This window comes from Nicotiana sylvestris, chromosome 5, assembly GCF_000393655.2.
Source record: "Nicotiana sylvestris chromosome 5, ASM39365v2, whole genome shotgun sequence".
NCBI classification, from domain to species: Eukaryota; Viridiplantae; Streptophyta; class Magnoliopsida; order Solanales; family Solanaceae; genus Nicotiana; species Nicotiana sylvestris.
Window position 1 is genome coordinate 64,094,321 of NC_091061.1, and position 14,415 is coordinate 64,108,735.

A 14,415-nucleotide genomic window follows, 5' to 3' on the forward strand; every position below is an offset into this window, starting at 1 on the left:
CTAAATGAGAGTTTAAGTGTTGGAAAGTTGACCAAAGTCAGAATAGTATGAAGACGGCCTCAGAATGGAAATCTGATGGTTTCGTTAGCTCTGTTGGGTGATTTCGAGGTTAGGAGCATGTTCGGAGTGTGTTTTGGAGGTTCGTAGCTAATTTAGACTTGAAATGCCGAAAGTTAAGTTTTTAAAGTTTTCGGTTCAATAGTGATATTTTAATTTGAGGGTCGGAATGGAATTCCAAGAGTTGCAGTAGTTTTGTCATGTCATTTGGAATGTGTGTGCAAAATTTCAGCTCATTCGGATGAGGTTTGATAGATTTTTTGATCAAAAGTGTATTTTTAGAGTTTTGGAATTTTTAAGCTTGAATCCGATGAAAAATAGGTGTTTTGATGTTGTTTTGAGCGTTCCGAAGGTTGGAACAAGTTTGAATGATGTTTTAGGATTGGTTTGCAGGTTTAGTTGAGGTCCCGGGGGCCTCGGGTGTGTTTCGGATGCTCAACGGGTCATTTTTGGAACTTAGAAAATTGTAGAAAATGTTGCAGCAGTCAGTTCTGGTTTCCTTCTTCGCGTTTGCGAGGGGGTTCTCGCATTCACGAAGAGGAGTTGGGACTGGGGGAAAGTTTGGCCTTCGTGTTCGCGAGAGGGCCTCGGCGTTCGCGAAGAGGCTGGATGGTTGTGCTATGCGTTCGCTATTGGGATTCGCGTTCGCAGAAGAGGAATTGGCCCAGTGGAGTTTTGTGCATCTCGTTGGTGTGGTGCCTTTCGCGTTTGCGAATGTTCGTCTGTGCAAGGTATCGCGTTCGCGGAGTGACGGTCGCATTCGCGAAGAAGGAAAATTGGTCAAAGTTATTTTGTGCTTTGCGAACTCGAGGCTTTGACCGCGTTCGCGAAGAAGGAATTTTCTGGGCAGATATAAGATTTCAAAATCAAGGGTTTAGCCATTTTTATCAAAACATAAGCTTGGGAGCTCGGATTTGAGCAAGATTTTGAGGGATTTTCAGAGGTATCGATTGGGTAATGATTCTTAACTTATTTTTGCTTGTAACCTATTAATCTAAACATGAATTCACTTTTTAATTTCGGAATTTGTATGAAAATTGGAAAAAGTTCTTAGGCTAAGAAATTGAGTTTTGATTGGGGATTTGACATCGGATTTGAATAATTTTTGTATGGTTGACTCGTGAGAGTGTAAGGATTCTGAAACTATACATTTTACACAATTCCGAGACGTGGGCCCGAGGGGCATTTTGGTCATTTTTACATAATTTCGCGTATTAGATTAGAATATAATTGTAGAATCAGTTACTTGAAGTGTTATTTATATTATGCAATTGAATTGAATAGATTTGGGCCATTTGGAGTCGAATACTCGTGGCAAAGACGTGGTGTTGTGTTGATTTTGAGCCGGTTCGAGGTAAGTGGCTTGTCTAACTTTGTGTGGGGTACCTTCCCCTTAGGATTGGTATATTTGGTAATTGAAATGCCTTGTACGTGAGGTGACGAGTGCGTACTTGTTCTAATTGTTGAAATCTGGTTTTCTTTAAGTAAATACTAGTATGTTTCCTTTCCTGTTTCTATTTCTTGCATTATTAAGCCTGTTGTTAGCTTAGGAAAGCATGTCTAAATGACTTAATTGCTTTATTTGATTCAACCTGCCTTACTTGAATTATGTGTAGCATGCTAGGCTAGAATCACTTATTTCCTTGATATGAAATTTTGTCATTTTTGTTTATCTTCCTGCTGCTGCTATGTATTTATTTTGGGACTACAAATATGGGATTCCGGTAGTTCACCCTTGTCTGTTTACTTTGGGACTACATGTTAGATTCCCGTAGATCCCCCTGAACATTTACTTTGGGACTATGGGTTAGATTACCGGTAGATCCCCCTGCACAGTTATATGAAACTACGGGAATGCACCCGATAGATTTTCCCAATACTAGGTATTTATATTTGGGACTACGGATTGGGATTTCGGTAGATTCCTGCACATTGATAGTTGGACTACGGGATGGGATCCCGGGAGATCCTTCGGACATATATATGATGGACTACGGGACGGTATCCCAGGAGATCCACTAGACAGTTTTAATTGGGACTACAGGACAGTATCTTGGAAGGTGCCCCGGTTGTTATCTCTGTGTCAAGCTATATTTCTTTCCATGGCTTGTTTGTCTCTGTTCTAGTTGTTGTTCTATCAATTCTATGTTATTTCTTATTGTTGCACTTATTTATATTGTTTTATTCCACACTATTAACCCCTATATTGTATTTAACCTCAGTAGGGCCCTAACCTTCCTCGTCACTACCTAACCGAGGTTAGGGTTGGCACTTACTGAGTACAGTTGTATTGTACTCATGCCTCTTCTAAGCATGTTTTTCATGTGTAGATCCAGGTACTTCTACTCAGGCATACCATCCTTGAGAGAGGCGACTACTTAGAGACTTCGAGGTACATCTGCCGCGTTCGCGAACCGAAGAGTCCCTTTCTATTCCTGCCTTTAGTATTTAGCCCTTCTGTACTTTATGTTCTTATTAGACAAATTCTAGAGTTAGAGATATGTAGTATTTCCTTTTTCTTAGCTTGTGATTCGTGGTTTTCCGGGTCTTGGATTTAGATATTGGTTTTTAGATCTATATAAATATGGTGTATGTCGAGCGGCACATTTAACACTATTATTTGCCTTATTTCTATTTTTTTTAAATTGTTTTACTTCCGCAAGTTTTGGTTATCTTCCGCAAGTTTAGGCTTACCTAGTCGTAGAGACTAGGTGCCGTTATGATGGTTCGCGGAGGGTGAACCGGGGTCGTGACAAGTTGGTATCAGAGCTCTAGGTTCATAGGAGTCACGGATCACAAGCCAGTTTATTAGAGTCTCGCTGATCAGTACGGAGACGTCTGTACTTATCTACGAGAGGCTATGTAACTGTTAGGAAAATTTTCACTTCATTTGATTTCCTTGTCGTGCGATATTTTGACATCACAATTCTAAACTTTTGTCTTCTATTCGCTCACAGATGGTGAGGACACATGCTACTCAATATGATCAGGCACCTGTGCCCCCTACTGCAGCCGTCAGAGGCCGGGGCTGGGGTAGAGGCTGAGGACGTGCACGTGGTATAGCCAGAGCACCTACATGAGCTGCCGCCGAGGTTCCGCCAGCAGATCCAGCCGGAGTCCAGGCACCTGACAAGCCTACTACTACTCCTACTCTAGCTCTTCAAGAGACTTTAGCACAGTTCATGAGCATGTAAGCCACTTTGGCTCAGGCAGGGTTGCTTCCCCTTGCTGTAGCTACGTCTCAGGCCAGGGGGAGCACAGACTCCCGCCGCTCGCACTCCTGAGTAGCGAGTGCATGTTGAGCAGGTCCCTAAGATTATTTCTGTACCGCCTACAGTGCTGGTTCAGCCCGAGGATAGGGCAGCGGCTTCTGAGGATGAGCAGTTGAGGCTTGAGAGGTTCAAGAAGTACAAGCCCCCTGTATTTAGTGGTCTAGCATCGGAGGATGCTCTGGGATTTCTTGATGAGTGTTACCGCATTCTCCATACCATTGGTATCTCAGGATTGAGTAGGGTTTCTTTCACTACCTTCTAGCTTCGAGGAGCCGCCTATGAGTGGTGGCGCACCTATGAGTTAAATAGTCCAGATGAGGCTGCTTCACTGACTTGGGCTCAGTTTTCAGATCTGTTCCTAAGGGAGTATGTTCCTCAGAGCCTCAGGGATGCATGGCGCGCAGAGTTTGAGCATTTACGCCAGGGTGCTATGACTATTTCAGAGTATATTGTTTGTTACACCAACTTGGCTAGACATGCACCAGCCTTGGTTTCTACAGTTCGCGAGAGGGTTCGATGGTTTATTAAGGGCCTTATTCCTAGCATCAGATCTAGCATGGCTCGTGAGTTGGACATGGATATTTCGTATCAGCAGGTGGTGAGCATTGCTAGGAGGATTGAGGGTATGCATGCTAGGGAGAAAGAGGAGAGTGAGGCCAAGATGTCTCGAGAGTCGGGCCATTATTCTGGTGCACGTACCCCAGCTGCAGGTCGTCATGGTAGGGGTTATATGAGTCGTCTTGTTTATTCAGCTCTTCTAGCAACCAGTAGTGCTCCAGCTCCTCCTAGGCCTCAGGAGCCTTATTATGCACCACCGGTATCTAGCGCGCCTCCTGCGCGGGGTGCTTTCAAAGGTCAGTCCAGCAGACCTGGCCCTAGCCAGTCACAGCCATAATGTCCTCCCAGAGCTTGTTTTGAGTATGGTGACACATGTCATATGGTAAGGGATTGCCTAAACTTGGGAGGGGTGCACCTCCACAGACTTATCAGCCACAACGTGCCCCGCAGAGTTCTAAGCTATGGTTATATCCCCAGTTGCTATCCCGCCTACTCAGACAGCTAGAGGTGGAGGTTGGGGAGGTAGATGTCACCCTAGAAGGGGAGGCCAGGCCAGATACTATGTCCTTCCTGCCCGTACCGAGGTTGTTGCCTCTGATTTTGTCATCACAGGTATTATACTGGTTTGCCACAGAGATGCATCGGTTCTATTCGATCCAGGCTCTACTTATTCTTATGTCTCTTTTTATTTTGCTCCATATTTGGGTGTATCTCGGGGTTCTTTGAGTTCCCTTGTTTATGTTTCTACTCATGTGGTAGATTCTCTTATTGTGGACTGCGTTTATCGGTCGTGTTTGGTTACTCTTAGTGGTTTTGAGACCAGAGTCGATTTATTGTTACTCAGTATGGTTGACTTTGATATTATCTTGGGCATGGACTGGTTGTCGCCCCATTATGCTATTCTTGATTGTCACACCAAAACCGTGACGCTGGCTATGCCAGGTATACCGCGTGTTGAGTGGAGGGGTACTTTAGATTACACTCCCAGTAGAGTTATTTCTTTTCTTAAAGCTCAGCATATGGTTGAGAAGGGGTGTGACTCATATTTAGCTTATGTGAGAGACGTCAGTATTGATACCCCTTCAGTTGATTCAATTCCAGTAGTACAGGATTTTTCTAATGTGTTTCCAGCTGATCTTCCAAGCATGCTTCCTGATAGAGATATTAATTTTGGCATTGATCTGTTGCCGGGCACTCAGCCCATTTCTATTCCTCCGTATCGTATGGCTCCTCATGATTTGAAGGAGTTGAAGGATCAGTTACAAGAATTGCTTGATAGGGGTTTTATTTGGCCCAGTGTATCACCTTGGGGTGCTCCTGTCTTGTTTATGAAGAAAATGGATGGTTCTATGCGTATGTGTATTGATTATTGACAATTGAACAAGGTTACAATGAAGAACCGTTATCCTTTGCCTTGTATTGATGATATGTTTGACCAGCTTCAGGGTGCACGGGTGTTTTCAAAGATTGATTTGCGCTCAGGTTACCATCAGTTGAAGATTCGGGAGCCATATATCCTGAAGACTGCTTTTAGGACTCGGTATGGTTATTACGAGTTCCTTGTTATGTCATTTGGGCTGACCAATGCCCCAGTAGCCTTTATGCATTTGATGCACAGTGTGTTCCGCCCGTATCTTGACTCATTCGTCATTGTTTTTATTGAAGATATTTTGGTGTATTCCCGGAGTCGGGAAGATCATGAGCAGCACGTGAGGATTGTGATTCAGACTTTGAGAGAGAAGAAGTTATATGCTAAGTTCTCGAAATGTGAGTTTTGGTTGGATTCAGTGGCATTCTTAGGCCACGTGGTATCGAGTGAGGGTATTCAGGTGGATCCGAAGAAGATAGAGGCCGTACAAAGTTGGCCCAGACCATCCTCAGCTACAAAGATCTGTAGTTTCCTTGGTTTGGCGGGTTACTACCGTCGTTTTGTGGAGGGATTTTCATCGATTGCAGCCCCCATGACCAGGTTGACCTAGAAGGGTGCTCTGTTTCAGTGGACGGAGGAGTGTGAGGCGAGCTTTCAGAAGCTCAAGACAACTTTGATCACAGCCCTAATTTTGATACTACCTATAAGTTCGGGGTCTTATACGGTCTATTGTGATGCCTAGAGGGTTGGCCTCGGAGAGGTGTTGATGCAGGACGGTAGGGTGATTGCCTACACGTCCAGATAGTTGAAGATACATAAGAAGAACTACCATGTTCATGACCTTGAGTTAGCTGTCATTGTTCACGCCCTGAAGATTAGGCGCCATTATTTATACGGGGTTCCCTGTGAGATTTATACTGACCATCGAAGCTTTCAACACTTGTTCAAGCAAAAGGATTTAATTTTGCGCCAGAGGAGGTGGTTGTAGTTGCTAAAGGACTATGATATCACTATTTTGTACCACCCGGGCAAGGCCAATGTAGTGGTCGATGCTTTGAGTCGTCGGGCAGAGATTTTGGGGAGTTTGGCTTAATTACGAGCATCAGAGAGGCCTATGGCGATGGATGTTCAAGCCTTAGCCAGCCAGTTTGTGATATTGGATCTTTCAGAGCCCAGTCGGGTTCTAGCTTGTGTGGTATCTCGGTCGTCTTTATTTGATCGTATCAGGGAGCGGCAGTGTGATGACCCTCATTTGCTTGTCCTCAAGGACAAGGTTCAGCACGGTGACGCCAGAGAGGTGACTATTGGTGATGATGGGGTATTGAGGATGCAGGGTCGGATTTGTGTACCCAATGTTGATAGGCTTCGAGAGTTGATTCTAGAGGAGGCCCATAGCTCGCGGTATTCCATTCATCCGGGTGCCGCGAAGATGTATCAGGATTTGAGACAACACTATTGGTGGAGGCAGATGAAGAAAGATATAGTTGGATTTGTAGCTCGGTATCTCAACTGTCAGCAGGTGAAGTATGAGCACCAAAGACCGGGGGGTTGCTTCAGCAGATAGAGATTTTGGAATGGAAGTGGGAGCGGATAACCATGGACTTCGTAGTTAGGCTCCCAAGGACTTTAAGAAAGTTTGATGCTATTTGGGTGATTGTGGATAGGCTGACCAAGTCCGCTCATTTTATTCCTGTGTATACTACTTATTCCTCGAAGCGACAGGCAGAGATTTATATCCGGGAGATTGTTCGTTTGCATGGTATTCTAGTGTCCATCATTTCAGATAGAGGCACTCAGTTCATATCACGATTCAGGAGAGCCATTCACTATGAGTTGGGTACTCGGGTGGAGTTGGGTATAGCATTTCACCCTCAGACGGACAGACAGTCCGAGCGCACTATTCATATTCTTAAGGATATGCTACGTGCGTGTGTGATTGATTTTGGAGGGTCTTGGGATCAGTTCTTGCCATTGACGGAGTTTGCTTACAATAATAGCTACCAGTCCAGTATTCAGATGGCACCGTATGAAGCTTTATATGGGAGGCGGTGTAGATCCCCGGTGGGTTGGTTTGAGTGGAGTGAGGCCAGATTGTTGGGCACAGACCTTGTTCATGATGCTTTGGAGAAAGTTAAGGTAATTCAGGATAGACTTTGCACAACCCAGTCCAGACAGAAGAGTTACACGGACCGGAAGGTTCGTGATGTTTCCTATATGGTTGGAGAGCGGGTTCTGCTTCGAGTTTCGCTTATGAAGGGCGTTATGAGATTTGGGAAGAAGGGAAAGTTGAGTCCGAGATATATTGGCCATTTTGAGATATTGAGGCGTGTTGGGGAGGTTGCTTATGAGCTTGCCTTACCTCCCAGCCTAGCAGGAGTTCATCCGGTATTTCATGTTTCGATGCTTCGGAGGTATCACGGCGATCCGTCGCACGTGTTGGATTTCAGTTCAGTCCAGTTGGACAAGGATCTATATTATATTGAGGAGCTAGTGCTAATATTGGACAGGCAGGTTAGAAAGTTGAGGTCAAAGAACATTGCATCAGTGAAGGTCCAATGGCGGGGTCAGTCGGTCGAGGAGGCGACCTGGGAGACCGAGCAGGATATGCGCAGCCGTTACCCTCATCTTTTCACTACTTCGGGCATGTCTTTATGCTCGTTCGAGCACGAACGAATGTTTAAGTATAGGAGGATGTGACGACCCAGCCGGTCGTCTTAAGAATTAATGCCCTGATCCCCTATTAACTGCTTTCCCTAAGTTTATTTCTGCTATTTCGATTTGCTGGGATGTTCGGTTTTGAGTTTCGAAGAGTTTTGGGACACTTAGTCCCTAAATGAGAGCTTAAGTGTTGGAAAGTTGACTGTAGTTGGACCATTATGAAGACGGCCTCGAAATGGAAATCTGATGGTTCCGTTAGCTCCGTTGGGTCATTTCGGGGTTAGGAGTGTGTTCGGAGTGTGTTTTGGAGGTCCGTAGCTAATTTAGGTTTGAAATGCCGGAAGTTGAGTTTTTGAAGTTTCCGGTTCGATAGTAAGATTTTCATCTAAGGGTCGGAATGGAATTCCGAGAGTTGTAGTAGTTTTGTCATGTCATTTGGGATGTGTGTGCAAAATTTTAGGTCATTCGGACGAGGTTTGGTAGACTTTTTTATCGAAAGTGTGTTTTTAGAGTTTTTGGACTTTTTAAGCTTGAATCCGATGAAAAATATGTGTTTCGATGTTATTTTGAGAATTCTGAAGGTTGGAAGAAGTTTGAATGATGTTTTAGGATTGGTTGGAGGTTTGGTTGGGATCCCGGGGGCCTCGGGTGTGCTTCGGATGCTCAATGGATCATTTTTGGAACTTAGGAAATTGCAGAAAATGTTGCAACAATCAGTTCTGGTTTCCTTATTCGCGTTCGTGGGAGGGTTCTCGTGTTCGCAAAGAGGAGCTGGGATAGGGGGAAATTTTGGCCTTCGCGTTCGCGAGAGGGCCTCCGTGTTCGCGAAGGGGCTGGATGGTTGTGCTATGCGTTCGTGATTGGGCTTCACGTTCGCGGAAGAGGAATTGGCCCAGTGGAGTTTTGTGCATCGCGTTCGCGTGGTGCCCGTCGCGTTCGCGAAGGTTCGTCTGTGCAAGGCATCGCGTTTTTGGAGTGAAGGACGTGTTCGTGAAGAAGGAAAAATGGTCAAAGTTATTTTGTACTTCGCGAACGCGAAGAAGGAATTTTCTGGACAGATATAAGATTTCAAAATTGAGGGTATAGCCATTTTTATCAAAACTTAAGCTTGGGAGCTCGGATTTGAGCGAGATTTTGAGGGATTTTAAGAGGTATCGATTGGATAACGATTCTTAACTCATTTTTTCTTGTAACCCATTAATATAAATATGAATTCATTCTTTATTTTCGGAATTTTTATGAAAATTGGGAAAAGTTCTTAGGCCAAGAAATTGGGTTTTGATTGGGGATTTGACATCGGATTTGAATAATTTTGGTATAGTTAGACTCGTGAGAGTGTGAGGATTCTGAAACTATAAATTTTACACGATTTCGAGATGCGAACCCAAGGGGCGTTTTGCTCATTTTTACATAATTTTGCGTATTAGCTTAGAATTTAATTGTAGAATCAGTTACTTGAAGTGTTATTTACATTATGCAATTGAATTGAATAGATTTGGGCCATTTGGAGTCGAGTACTCGTGGCAAAGACGTGGTGTTTGGTTGATTTTGAGCAGGCTCGAGGTAAGTGGCTTATCTAACCTTGTGTGGGGGACCTTTCCCTTAGGATTAGTATATTTGGTAATTGAAATGCCTTGTACGTGATGTGATGAGTGTGTACTTGTGCTAATTGTTGGAAATCCAGTTTTCTTTAAGTAAATACTAGTATGTTTCCTTTCCTGTTTCTATTTCTTGCACTATTAAGCCTGTTCTTAGCTTAGAAAAGCATGTCTAATTGACTTAATTGCTTTATTTGATTCAACCTGCCTTACTTGAATTCTGTGCAGCATGCTAGGCTAGTATCACTTATTTCCTTAATATGAAATTTTGCCATTTCTGTTTATCTTCCTGCTGCTGCTGTGTATTTATTTTGGGACTACGGATGTGGGATTTCGGTAGCTCCCCCTTGTCTATTTACTTTGGGACTACGGGTTAGATTCCGGTAGATCCCCCTGTACATTTACTTTGGGACTACGGGTTAGATTCCTGGTAGATCCCCCTGCACAGTTATATGGAACTACGGAAATGCACCAGGTAGATTTCCCCAATACTAGGTATTTACATTTGGGACTACGAATCGGAATTTCGGTAGATCCCCGCGCATTGATAGTTGGACTACGGGATGGGATCCCGAGAGATCCTTCGGACATATATATGATGGATTACGGGACGGTATCCCGGGAGATCCACTGGACAGTTGTAATTGGGACTACAGGATGGTATCCTGGAAGGTGCCCCGGTTGTTATCTTTGTGTCAAGCTGTATTTCTTTCCGTGGCTTGTTTGTCTCTGTTCTAGTTGTTGTTCTGTCAATTCTATGTTATTTCTTAGTTGCACTTATTTATACTGTTTTATTCCATACTGTTAACCCTTATATTGTATTTAACCTCAATAGGGCCCTGACCTTCCTCATCACTACCCAACCGAGGTTAGGCTTGGCACTTACTAAGTACCGCTGTAGTGTACTCATGCCTCTTCTGCGCATGTTTTTCATGTGCAGATCCAGATACTTCTACTCAGGCCTACCATCCTTGAGGGAGGCGTCTACTTAGAGACTCGAGGTACATCTGCCGTGTCCGTAGACCGAGGATTCCCTTTCTATTCCTGCCTTTAGTATTTAGCCCTTCTGTACTTTATGTTCTTATTAGACAAATTCCGGAGTTAGAGATATGTAGTATTTTCTTTTTCTTAGCTTGTGATTCGTGGGTTTCTGGGTCTTAGATTTAGATATTGGTTTTGAGATCTATATAAATATGGTGTATGCCGAGCGGCACATTTAATACTGTTATTTGCCTTATTTCTGTTTTTTTAAATTGTTTTACTTCCGCAAGTTTTGGTTATCTTCCGCAAGTTTAGGCTTACCTAGTCGTAGAGACTAGGTGTCGTCATGATGGTTCACGGAGGGCGAACCGGGGTCGTGACATTTTCAAAGTCTACAATGAAGTGCAGCATAGGAGCTTCCAGCAATATAGAACTGATATGTCGTATTGCTTATGCTCAAGCAAAGCACCATTGAGTGATATAGATCAAAGTTTGAAATTAATGAGCAAGCAAAGGTACTACAAATACATGGAATCTGTAACTTCCAATCCTATTAGCCAAAACCAAGAGAGTTACTGGTACAGAATTTTACTCAGCTGATCAGTTGTCTACATTCCCATTAATTTATAACAGTGGTCTCTATTGTCTCGCTGAAGCCCTCTTTATTAGTATTACATGCTCTAATTGCTCTCTTTTGAAATGTTGTGATTCCTTTACACCAGTAGTAAAAATCTGTACAGTTATTTTGCTTATGCTGTCCTAAAACATAAGACTAATGAAATCAGTCCTTTTAACTTATAGGAGATATTAACTAAGTAACTATATTGTACTAATGTATGCCATTTTAAATTTTATTAATTGAGTACATGACATGTTATATCAAATTGTCGAACTTGGGCAACTTTTAAAGGAAAAATTAATTACATTAGCGCACTAACAGAAATATTTTTGGACAGATTAAAAAGGTATGGTGAATGCTTTCCTTCATGTAATCGGCTTTATTTGTTATTGAATAATTTAATTCTCAAAATGATGTGCAATTCCGGAGCTTCAGAGGTATGGTCCTGTCCTTGAATCCATTATCAAAATTACTGAAGAATTAGCATATCAACAAGCAAAAGAAGCCGATCAACTGCTTTCAAAATGCAAATATTTGGGTGATATTCATCCTTCCTCTCTTCCGCTTGGCCTCTTCCTTTCTTGTATACCCTTGCTACTATTAGCATTTTACCTATTCTCAACATCCTCCATTATTCCAGTACTTTTCACTTTATTCTAAGAAATGAATCCTATTGGTTTTTTTTATCTTAATTAGAAAACTTCATATACAATTAGCTTTCTTTGAATTTGCTCAAAGGGAAACATTTATTTGATTCTATTCTTTATAGGTCCTCTTCATGGGGCTCCGTATGGTTTGAAGGACATTATTGGCTTCCAAATCTTTCAGGGATCAAGTTTTTAATGTTGAAGCTTGGGTTTATAAGAGGTATTGATAAATTAATGAATGTAGAGCCCTCATCCAGAGGCAACCCTGTACATGTATTTGTATAACTTATAGATACGGGTGATGCAGACTGAAATCTGATAGTGTAGTTCTTGTTGCAAAATTAGTCACTGATTCTTTAACATGTGATATGATATCTGGTTTGGCGATAGAACAACAAACCCATGGAATGTGGAAGAATTTTCTACTGTTTCATCAGCAAAGTTAGCTTCCTGTACCTCAGCAGATATATAGAGTTATTAAGCTATCACTAATACACGTATTTTGATGGAGGTAAACATATCTTCCATTATGGCAAATATGATATTACTTGTTCTGCTATATGTCTATATCTGTTTGCGTATTTGCACGGTCGAAAGAATAGACTTGAACTAACTTTTCGTCATTCAGTGATCCAAATCAATAGAATTTTAAAGATCTTATGTACTGTGTGCCTTATCCCGAAATTGGTACAACAAAGATGACCAACAAGAAGGAAAATTGATATGTAACGGCTTTCACTTTTTGTGAAAATAGTATGTGATTTGGTACCAACTGGTACTATAAAATTTTGTAGTCATATTTCTTGTAGTTAAATATGCTTTGTCAGTTATTAAAAATATACTATTAAATTGCTCTGCCTCTTTCATCAGATTGCTCACTATTTGATTTGATTGCAGATTGATGAGTCTATTCGTAAGATTGTGATTCGTGTTCTAGGCTTCTGCAGTTGCTCGCTCTGTTGCAGCCGATGTCAAAAGTGCTGGTGATCAGGAAATAATTAATTCAGTTGATGTCACATGTGGTCTAAGCTTTGGCGAATACATTGCTCTGGCGTTTGCAGGAGCTTGCAGGTTCCTGCCTTGCATAACCTTATGGAGACACATATATTAGGAGTTGTGTATGTATTAGATGTTACTTTCTTATCATTCAGTATTTATCAATCTTTAAAATGTAAGTGCTTAAATTTCATTATTGTCCCCATTGATCTATTAACTCGATGGGCTTAAGCTGGTCAAGCTAAGAGGAGAAGCTAGGTAATGTTCAACAATCCAATGATAAAAAAAAATATATAGCTTGCATGAAACTCTAAAATATCTACTATTTCCCTTTCCTTCAGGATGCTACTGAAGCTGCAAAAAGTGCAATGGTTAGTATAATTGGATTAGACTCCGAGAAGGTCCACAAACTGTGTGATGCAGCTAATGAGGAAGTTGATGAAGCCAACAAAGTTCAGATTGCAAATTTCTTGTGCCCAGTGAGTTTTTTCAAATGCTCTATAACCAGAGCATTTGAGGAAGTTGGCTCTATAACCAGTAATTGGACTGGACTTCGAGAAGGTCCACAAACTGTGTGATTCAGCTAATGAGGAAGTTGATGAAGCCAACAAAGTTCAGATTGCAAATTTCTTGTGCCCAGTAAGTTTTTTCAAATGCTCTATAACCAGACTAATACCATATTTATTATACATTTTGCAATACTGCACCTGGCTAAGCATTTTCCAGTTTTGTTGTTGACATTGTATATTTTTACAGGGAAATTATGCAGTCTCCGGAGGTCTTAAAGGAGTGGAAGTGGTAGAAGCAAAAGCAAAATGATTCAAAGCTCTAATGATGGTATTTTCTTTCTCTTCAAACGCTGTTGTTTTGGCTGCCAATTGCCAATGTTGTTCGCATCTTAACATTGGATTTTGATTGTTCCAGGTACGTCTAGCTAAGTTTTATGAATCCAGCTGTCTCAAGACTAGAAGCTGCTCTGGTGCAACAGAGATCAGAACTCCTAGAATACCAATAATATCAAATGTTGATGTGCAACCACATGCAGATCCAGACACAATTAAGAAAATATTAGCTCTCCAGGTAAGGACACAAACAATGCATCCACGGCATTAAGTTCATTGATTATGGATGGACACAATCTGCGAATGTTGATTTGTCGTGTTTGAGTTATGCAGAGGAGGTTTGTTCCTCCTTAATGATAAAGATGCTCAATTATAATTCTTTTTCCTTTTTCTAGAAAGCTCATTCATAAATGACAAAAGCTGGTATATTCTAGGACAGCAGTCTGAAAGATTTGTCAACTTTGAGAAAGAAGAGCTATCCAAAACAGGTACTAAAGAGAGCAAGTTTCTTTTCTTTTTTTACATTTAGCATTCTTGAATGACCTCAGTTACTCTTCCGATCATGCCTCAAACTATCAAATCTCTCTTACTGTCATCTACGTATACTTTCAGAATATACAAATGTATTGAAAGTTATGAGATATAGTTGACATTATAATTGGTTCATAAGCCTCGACGGCACTCAGGATCCAGTTACCCTAAGTATACTTTCCCAATCATAATTATTTGACGAACAAGATATGTCTAAATGGGTGAGCTTAATCCTTTTTCATTATTTTTCCTTCTAATTCTAAGATGCTTGCTTTGCCGTTCTGCAC

The 14,415-nt window shown here is 41.8% G+C and overlaps 1 long non-coding RNA gene across 1 annotated transcript; it reads left to right on the forward strand.

Moving 5' to 3' along the window:
• Window positions 1-13,311: 13,311 nt before the first annotated feature.
• Window positions 13,312-13,764, forward strand: LOC104233651 (uncharacterized). The gene is made up of 3 exons (XR_712705.2): window positions 13,312-13,394; window positions 13,512-13,592; window positions 13,680-13,764. It is a non-coding gene; the product is annotated as an uncharacterized lncRNA (long non-coding RNA).
• Window positions 13,765-14,415: the final 651 nt, after the last annotated feature.